This window comes from Dermochelys coriacea, chromosome 14, assembly GCF_009764565.3.
Source record: "Dermochelys coriacea isolate rDerCor1 chromosome 14, rDerCor1.pri.v4, whole genome shotgun sequence".
Classification (NCBI taxonomy): Eukaryota; Metazoa; Chordata; order Testudines; family Dermochelyidae; genus Dermochelys; species Dermochelys coriacea.
The window spans coordinates 35970334-35980211 of record NC_050081.1 but is presented as its reverse complement, the minus strand read 5'-3'; the positions used below and the strand labels follow the sequence as shown (position 1 = coordinate 35980211).

The 9878-nt window shown below is 50.0% G+C and overlaps 1 protein-coding gene and 1 pseudogene across 4 annotated transcripts in view; one reads left to right on the top strand and one right to left on the bottom strand.

Annotated features, from left to right (window-relative positions):
• The window catches only part of LOC119843367 (zinc finger protein 664-like), a 1158238-nt gene that overhangs the window by 23267 nt on the left and 1125093 nt on the right, over positions 1–9878 (bottom strand). The gene's annotated exons all lie outside the window — the stretch shown is intronic.
• The window catches only part of LOC119842653, a 1040433-nt pseudogene that overhangs the window by 1006006 nt on the left and 24549 nt on the right, over positions 1–9878 (top strand).

The following is a 9878-nucleotide window of genomic DNA, read 5'->3' as shown; positions in this document are numbered from 1 at the left end:
TCTAGGTAATTATCTAGTTGACAGATATGTAATATAATTAATTAATTAATTAGCAGATAGAATAGAAATGCCTTTGATATGGCCTGTTTTCTTTCCAATAGTCAGGTATTGCTGTAGGACCTAGCAGTTTTTCCCTCCTTTTCTCACTTATCGAATTTAAAAACAAAATTCCCATCTGGTTTTGATTTATTGCCATTGATTTATGGATTATTTACATGAATATTATTTCCCCCCTACTATTTACTATTGAAAGTTTATTGAAGCACAGAAAACCTAGGAATTAAATCAAGCATTTATATCAAAACTCTGGTTGACTGATCATGCAAAACAAACTTAATTAGACTTTATTAAAGGTTTTTTTTTTTAGTTAACTATTAGGGTTTTTAATAATTTTTTATTAATAGCCTTTCTTTGCTGGAAAGGAAAGAGTTCATTTTACTTTTTATTTTGATGTGTGAAGGGCATTTACTTGCTCTGTTTTTAACAAAAATACAGGCACAAGGCGGAGGAGAGACAGGGTAGAAATGGCCAGTGAAACAGGGTTTGTGTGGATGTTTTCAGAACACTGGACCGCTGGTTAGTTACCAGCGAACGCTTCAGCTGGCAAATTGGGCAGAACACCCGCTGCTTGGACTCTGGTTTATGTTGTGATCAGTGACATTGTTTGATTGGATTTTTTTTTTGGGTCAAAGCAGGTTTGGATGAATGCAGGAGAGTTGAGAGTGAGAGACAGGATAGGAGGGAAGGGTGTGTGGGTCAGTGTGTGAAATCTTCCCTCTCCCCCTCTCCCCTCCTTCTTTCCAGGCTTCATGGACATGGAGGCTTCTGAGCCTAAATCCTCCTTAATGCTGGGAGAGGCTGCTCCCCCAAGCAACAGCACAATGGGTGTATGGCTCTCATGGGGGGCTGGAACAATTTGTACAGTGGGGGGGCTGAGAGCCATGGAACCAAGCTGTAAACCTTGGATATGATGGAAACCACTTCAAGCCGGGGGTGCGGCAGCCCCCCGAGTTCCAGCGCCTATGATCGCTAGGACCCAGGAGGAGCTGGGGATGGAGTCATGCTGTCCCAGCAGCAGGAAGTGAATTGCACTGGCTACAGTAAGGCTTTGTAGCTGAGTGAATTCCAGTTTCCATTGTCCCTTTGCAAGAGCCCCGAATCCCCTGCAGGGCCCTTCCCGCTGCTCCCCAGGAGCCTCTCCCAGGGCAGAGCCCCCAGCCTGGCCAGGGTCCCCCTTCCTGGTCCAGCCCCTGCTTCCAGGGAGGGCCCCGCTTGGAGGGAAGGTAAGAGAGACCTTCCCATTGCGCTAACAGGGAACAATGCCTCCCTTCAGCCCTGTCTGCAGGGGGAGAGTCAGGAGGATCTTGCAGGCTGGCTGCTCTCAGGCCTGTGTGCAGTGTGCTGGGGATTTGAGTTGAGTTGGGTGGGATGCTCAGCTCCATCTGGTTTATTCATCTCCGCTCCTTTAGAGTGTGCTGCCGGTGGCATCCTTTGGCACCCTGGAATTTTCCCACCCTTGCTCGCAACTGGGAATCCGTGTGCGTGGCAGCGTTGCCAACTCTCAGGATTGTGCCCCAAGTCTTGGGTGATCGCGATTGTTCTCCTGAAGGCCCCTGCCCCTGGAGTGGAGTGGAGATGTGATGATTTCAGCCTTCCTTCTTGAAGAAAAAGTAAGTAGCTAGCCCTCGCGGCTGGGGACCCTAGTGGCTCGACAAGCAGAAGGCAAATAAAACTCCATCATTTTGACATGAGCTCATGATTTTAAAGCTAGTCGTCTGATTTTTCGGGAGCCTGACTCATGAGTTTTGAACATTTGGGGTTGGCAAGCCCGGAGTGTGTTGCACAACCCCCACAGGTGAGATCCCCAATGAAATCAGATGCTACAGCGGATTCACACCAGCGAGGGATCTGGCTTGAAAAGTCTGTATTAACATGCCCATTTGAGTGCTGGCTTTGGGTTTCTTCAGAGTCAGCAAATGCCAGACAAAGTGGCACACACACACACACACACATAAGTAAGGCTTATATTGATATTGCCCACAAGAGCTTCATTAGAAGAATGCTACCAAGGTAGCAAAGTCCATCACTCACAGGTAGGCAGTACCAGAGTCAAGGGAGGACTCACGACAATGTTAATTCTACTCATGTATGTGTGGGCAGAACGGCCAGTCCAAAACTGTGGGCCAGGACACAGTCCGGGGTGGACCGCTGGTTTGTCCCGCTCTTAGTAAGTCAAGCGCTTCGAAAATCTTCAGCTCCACCTGACTCCTGTCATCTTGTTCAGTTTGACTAGATGATCATAATGGTCTCTTCTGACCTTAATATCTATGACTCTATGAAAACATTGTAGTGGCCCTGTTTGAACCCCACATTTCACTCTCCACTTTGTTTGTTTGTAAGTGTAGTTTTACTAAAATCGTTTGGTTTCAAAGATCTTGCAGCATTTCTCGGCATGCAGACGGCTCGGGATTTCTCTCATTACAGTTGCTGGCATTAAAAGGAAAAGGAAACGTGGACGTGGTGTATTTACAGCATCTATAGTTTATATCAGCGGTCCCCAAACTTTTGAGTGTCATGGCCCCCCTTACCCCGTCTATGCCCCACACCCCCGCCTCCCTACGGGGCTGGGGCCAGGAGCATGCTGTGGCTCTGTGGAGGTGGGGGGGACACAGACAGAGGTAAGGGAGCCAAGGCTGGGGGTGGGTGGGGCCAGGAGCAGGTCCGCAGCTAGGGGCTAAGGCTGGGGGAGGGGGCGGAAGCGGACCTGCAGCTGGGCTATGGTGGGTGCCAGCAGCCGGGCCCATGGTCAGGTGTAGTTCCATGCTCTGCCTCGCCCCCAGCCTCGACCTTGGCCCGGGAATGGAGCCGTGGCCATTGGCCGAGGCTGGGGACTGGCACGGGACTGGGAGCGGAGCCGCACTGAGGCTGGGGACGGGGCCCGGTGAGGGGCCAGGAGCTGGGGTCGCAGCTGGAGGCAGGACCAGAGCAGAGCTGGGGGTGGGGAGGAGCTGGGTGGCGTTCCCTCCCTGTCCTTGTGTGGGCTGGCCCGGGCCCCGCCATGCCCCCTTGACGTTCCTCCACTTCCCCCTGGGGGGGCATGCCTCACACTTTGGGGACCTCTGGTTTATATGGATGTAATCATTAAAATTAATACTTTTCCTCCAGAAGTGTTAATAGCAGCCGCAGCACCTATTGCAACGGCACAGGTAGGCCACAGTGGGGAAAGGTTTGGGAACCCCTTCACGGTTCATTAACACTGGCCCCCTGTCATTCAGTGCTAATAGACCTCTCGTCTATGCTGGGTTAAACACTTCTCTGTCAACGCCTTTGTATTGGGGAGCTCTACCCAGCTGTCAGACACTGGGATGGAATTCCAGGGGACCCTCCCAGCTTGTCTCAGGGACCCTAATGGGGTTAGATTATTTTCTTAACCATTCCCCACCAAACATCCTTCTTTTTCCCTCCAAATATCTGTGTCACAAGGCAGGGCTTCTCTGCCTTTCCCAAACACGCTCTTGCACAACCAATCTCCTCTAAGGGGGTTTATTTTATTAAAACGGGGAAGTAAACAAACTCACTCCTGTGTCTCCGGTTCAGGGCCACCCCTGCCAGGGGTCTCTGGTGCCCCTGCTGTGGGCATCTTCCCACTTTTAGTTGGCTCCACTCTGTTCCTGGAACGATGGGCCTAGGTCTGCTTCTCTGAGTGCCTAGCTCTTTGCTTCTCAGATACCCATCACTGGAGTTGGCTCCTCTCCACTGAGGGGTCCTTCCCCCAGATGCAGTCTGTCACAATAAAAGCACCTCCGATTTAGCCTTTTCCTGTCTAACTGGCCAGGTGACATAGTTGCTTCAGCATTTCCAGTCTCATTTATTGAATCCTCCTGATATAAAATCTCTGCAAAAGTCACCAATTTTTCTTCTCTAGCAATTGGATAAGAACATAAGAGCGGCCAAACTGGGGCAGACCAATGGTCCATCTAGCCCAGTATCCTGTCTGTGACAGTTGCCAGTACTAGAGCTTTAAGGGGAGTACAGAAAAGGGCAGAACAAATCCACTCTTGTCTTCTCCCAGCTTCTAGCAGTCAGAGATTTAGGGTCACCCAGAGCACAGGGTCGCATCCCTGACCATCTTGGCTAACAGCCACTGGTGGACATATCTTCCATGAACTTATCCACTTCTTTTTTTTAACCCAGTTATACTTCAGGCCTTCACAACATCCCATGACGAGGAGTTCCACAGGTTAGTTGCTCATCATGTGACAAAGAACTTCCTCCTGTTTGTATTAAACCAGAGCTGCTGCGCCACTGATACCCAGAGGCACTCCTTCCCATTAGTGCTCGCAGGAGCCGATCTAGCTACTGGGAAAGCCAGTGCCCCCGGGAATGGACAGTAACCAAGTCTCCCAGCCAGAGGGAGCGGGACATGAAATAGAAAGGGAGAGAATGATTTAAAAGGGGCAGCAGGAGCAATAAGTGGAGAGAGAGGTTCCCAACTCCCAAACCTGCCCTGCTCCATTGATTGCATCTGTCCCTGGGCAGAATTTCCTGGGAACAAGGTGTGTGAGACCCTATGCCTATGCCAGAAAGCAAGACGTCCCTGATATCTAGCCGTGCATTTCAGCTGGCTGACCAGTTCAGCGCACCTAAAAGATGCCATGTAATACGTCACTGGGAAGCCAATAACTCACTGATCATTAATCTTGCAAGATGCATGTACAGTCCACCCACAATGGGTTATATAGATCTGCTGAAATTATGATGGGTAATGTGTTTAAAAGGCATGCCGGGGGAGCTGATAAATTGTTTTTTTCCAGAGACAAAGGAATGAGGATCTGGCTGCTTAAATGTGGCTCCCATGTAAATGGAGCAAGGTATGTCTGGAGACAAAGAAAAACACATTTGCATGCCAGGCTGACAAAGGCATCAGGAGAGCAAACGGGGCTTCGGGTGTGTGTGTGATCACTTAATACAGTGGCTCTCAACCTTTGCAGGTTACTGGCCCCCCTTTCAGGAAGCTGATTTGTCTTGCGTATCCCCAAGCTTCACCTCACTTAAAAATGACTTGCTTACAAAATTAGACCTAAAAATACAAAAGCTACTAGTACTGAAAAATTGCTTCCTTTCTCATTTTTTACCATGTAATTATAAAATAAATCAACTGGAATATAAATAGTGTACTTACATTTCAGTGTATCGTCTATGGAGCAGTATAAACAAGTCAGTGTCTGTCTGAAATTTTAATCTGTGCTGAGTTCACTAGTGCTTTTTATGTAGCCTGTTGTAAAACTAGGCAACTATCTAGATGAGTTGATGTAACCCCTGGAATGCGTACACCTGGTTGAGAACTACTCTTAATCTCAACGGGAGATGGAGGCTGCACCTTCCTGCCTCCTGAAGTGGGGTTTAGGAATTTGGTTCCAAGAGAGAGCGGACACTGCAGGGAGACAGTGTTGGGGAAATTTGGGAGTGGCGGGGATTTTGGAGATCATTCTGCCAACAGAACGGTCTCTGGCCTCTGTAGGTTTAGAAATAATCAGGGGTTTAACTGGGTGATGAAAGCAGAATGGCCAACCCCAACTATTCAAAAACCATGAGTCAGGTTCACCCAGAAGCATGAGATTGGCTTTGAAATCATGAGATCATGTAAAAATAAGAGATTTTTATTTGCCTTCTGCTTTTTGGGCCTTTCGGGTGCACTGGGGTCACATGCTGAAGCTTTCTCTACAGCCATGAGAACTAGAAACTTGCTTTTTTCTTTAAGAATGATGGCTGAAATGATCATCTATTCACTTGACTCCAGAAGCTGGGGCTTTAAGGAAAACAATAATGATCATGAGACTCAGGACAAAATCCTGAGAGTTGGCAACACTGTGAAAGCCAGGATGTGACCACAAGGCTTGTTTGCTGGCTGTTGGTGTCCGGGCTGCGAGCCACAGCAACATAACATTTAAGGCATCCAGAGTTGCAGAGCAGGTGGTGACAAAACCCCTTGTTGGTCTGGGCTGAACTCCCAAATTGTGACAGTGAGGAGCAGAGAGAGGACAAGTCAGTTCCTGCCTCTTCCAAGTCCCTGTGCTGCTGGGGGGACTCTCTGCCCTTGTGGAGGGGAATCCCCCAAAGTGGGTCTGTTGATTCTGCTCTTTTCTAGCTGTAACAGGGAGGGTTTAAAACTATCTGGTTGGGTTTAGTCCTGGTAGGAGGGGCCGGGTCTGCACTGGGATAAAGTGACCCAGTGTTTTCCCAGCATGGCAGACTCCACAATGTAGGGAAAGAGCCTTGTGCGGGGGCGGGAAATGGATGAAAGCCCCTTCTGAAAGCTCCCCAGTTGCTCCTCTCACCCTGACAGGCTGCAGAATAACAACCAGGACATCCCATTGGACCATGAAACAGGGCTGGGAAACGGCGGGAGCGGAACCTGCTCGGGTAAGGGATTTGAAGAGAGGTCGCTGCTCAAGGAGGAGGGCAGAAAATAGCACATGTTGAGGGAGGATGGAGACAATATGTCATTACCATGCTGGGGCTGCTCAGCCTGGGACTGGAGTTTTAGATCAGGGCCATTGGAAGAGGGTAGAAATTCCCCCATTTCTACAACAAGGAACAACCCCCCCATGCAAGGCTGGAGAAATTTACCAGACTCCCAGTGACGGAGCCTGAAACTTCTAGCCAGAAGCAGCCAACAGGGAGGTACGGGGGAGATGTCCCATCCTAGAGACCCAGCTCCTAGGAAGGTGAGGGGTTGGGATTTCACTCCCTGGACCCGTTTTGGGGGTGCCATTTCCCATATCACCCTCTGGCTGGTAGGAATGTGATGAACATGAAGGCCCCTGCTCTCCTCAATCTGCTGCGATGGGAGCGACAAGGAGCTCTCTCTTTCTCCCCACCCTGAAGCCTCCTGGGTGCTGCGAGCAGGGTGGGGGTGGGATTCTGCTACTCTGTCCCCCCCCCCCCCGACCTTCCATTTTATTGGCCCCTCTCCCCTGTGACTAGCGGGATTGTGGCTGGGGCAGCAGGTGCTGAGCGGGAGACTCTTGTTGTTGCAGGGGCCAGTGACCTTCGAGGAGGTGGCTGTGTATTTCACGCAGGGGCAGGGGGCTCTGCTGGACCCCACTCAGAGAACTCTCTACAGGGACGTCATGCAGGAGAACTATGAGACAGTGACCTCGCTGGGTAAGGGAGTCCCGTCCCCTCGGTTATTAAAGCCACGAGATCCGTGAGGTGCCCAGTTCAGCTTCTGTTCAGGTTCTTTCCAGGTGGCTTAGATTTTAGGAGAATGGGCTGCACAAGTCCCCAGATCCAGTGAGACAGAGACTTTCAACTCCACCCTCTTCCCACGTGATGGGGGAGGCAGAAACACAATGAAGATGCTAAGTTGTCCCTATCCCCACAGCTTTCAAGGGGGTGGAAGCTTGTATTTGCCTGCCTGTGTTATTTCTCCCTATCTCCATAGGTGCTGGAACTAGGGGTGCTGCCACACACCCTGGCTTGAAGTGGTTTCCATTATACCCAGGGTCTATAGTTTATAGTCCAGGGACTAGCTCCAGCCCTGGGCAGGGCTCTGACCTCTGTAGGATTAGATATAGGCAGAGGCTTGACACCAGAGCTATGTCTGCATCATGAAGTCCCCCAGAGTGCACAGATCCTGGAAACTCCCCCAGACCAGGCTGTCCTCCCAACAGACGCCTGCCTCTCCCATCAGGCCTCAGTGACTGCGTTCCCAGGTGTTCAGATTCAAGCCCAGCGTGGGGCCAGGTTAAATGAGGGATCGTTCTTTGTGACAAATCCTCTCCCAATGCCTGACACGCCCTGATCTCACCTGATTTCCCCTCCCCCCCGCCCCCTAGCAGGATTCCCCCTTCCCAAACCTGACCTGATCGTCCGGCTGGAGCGAGGGGAAGAGCCGTGGGTCCCGGATCTCCAGGCCTGCGAGGAAAGGGAGAGCCCGAGAGGCGCCCGCACAGGTGAGGAATCAATAAAATGAGCACAAACCACCCGGGGAGTGAAGAAAAAGCTGGGACTCTCACAAATGTACTGTGAGCAAGAGCCCTCAGTTCTGCCTCATCTCACCCAGGTCAGGGCTGTAGCCAGCAGGGGTCATGTCCTCCTGGCAGGTGTCACTCACAGCTTCACACCCACCCTGGCTTCCAGCTGGCAGGAGTTCCCTCCCTGACTTTACTTCCCCCTTGCTGTTTGGCTGCGATATGGAGGCAGCATCAAATATCTCAGTCTTTCCTCTAGTTATTGTGTTGTTAACCCTCTTCGCTGTTCTCCCGTTGTTTCTCTCTGGCACTGGGAATGACGCCTGTCTGGATCCTCTCTCTCTCTGTCCCAGCAGGTAATGGGATGGTGAGTGAAAACACAGAGGAGAATCTACAGCAGGAAGGTCCTGAGCAAGTGGAACCACACGGGATGTTATTGGAAAGATCTGAAGGGAATTTTACTCAGGAGCAGCGAAAAGCCTGGGGAAATGGGCACAGGCCAGGGACACAGCTGGGAACTCATCCAGGGCAGAAAGTGGGTAAATCCACTGATCATGGGGGAGTTTGCAAAGACCCCAAGGAAACTACAGCCCAGCAGAGAATCCGATCAGGAGTGAGAGACAACACATGCTCCGAGTGTGGGAAAAGCTTCAATCAGAGCTCAAACCTTATTTCACATCAGAGACTCCACACTGGAGACAGGCCTTTTAAATGCTTTGAATGTGGGAGAAGTTTTAATCAGCGAGAGCATCTTGTTAGGCATCAGAGGCTCCACACCGGAGAAAAGCCCTATAAATGCCTGGAGTGTGGGAAAAGCTTCATTCAGAGCTCACATCTGATTAGACACCAAAGAGTCCACACGGGAGAGAGACCCTATATGTGCCCGGAGTGTGGGAAAACATTTTGTGACAGCTCAGCCTTTATTAACCATCAGCGAATTCACACGGGAGTTAAACCCCATAAATGCCTTGACTGTGGGAAAAGCTTCATTCAGAGCTCCCAGCTTATTACCCATCAAAGAGTCCACACCGGCGAGCGACCCTACAAGTGCCTGGAGTGTGGGAAAATGTTTGGTGACGGCTCAGTCCTTATTAACCATCGGAGAATCCACACGGGAGTTAAACCCCATAAATGCCTCGACTGTGGGAAAAGCTTCAATCGGAGCTCAACCCTAGTTAGACATCAGAGAACCCACACGGGAGAGAAACCCTATATATGCCTGGAGTGCGGGAAAAAGTTTAGTGAAAGTTCAGCCCTTATTGTCCATCAGAGACTCCACTCTGGGGATAAACCCTTTAAATGCTCTGACTGTGGGAAAAGTTTTATTCTGATCTCACGGCTCCTTGCCCATCAGAGAATCCACACAGGCGAGAACCCCTATAAATGCCTCGAGTGTGGGAAAAGGTTTAGTGACAACTCAAGCCTTATCATGCATCAGATTAGCCACATGGGAGAGAGACCCTACAAATGCCTGGACTGTGGGAAAAGCTTCAGTCACAGCTCAGATCTTATTAGACATCACAGAACCCACACTGGAGAGAGACCATATAAATGCCTGGACTGTGGGAAAGGCTTCAGTCAGAACTCAAATCTTATTATACATCAAAGGCTGCACAAAGGGAAAAAACCTTGACTGGTAGAACTTTCATTTGGGGCTTTGAGCAAACCATGTATCAGCAAATCCACACAGAGAAGAAACCTCTTAAATTCTCAGTGTGGAAATGATTCCAGTGAAGTGAACAGCATATTGGATCTCAGAGATTCCACAAAGAAGAGAAATTCTCTCTGTGGCCTTTTTTTTTTTTTTTTTTTAAAGTATCCATTTCCTAGTTCCTGCACACACTAGTGGCCTTTGGCTCTTAGGGATATTTGCCAGGAACATGAACATCTTTTCCTGTGAAA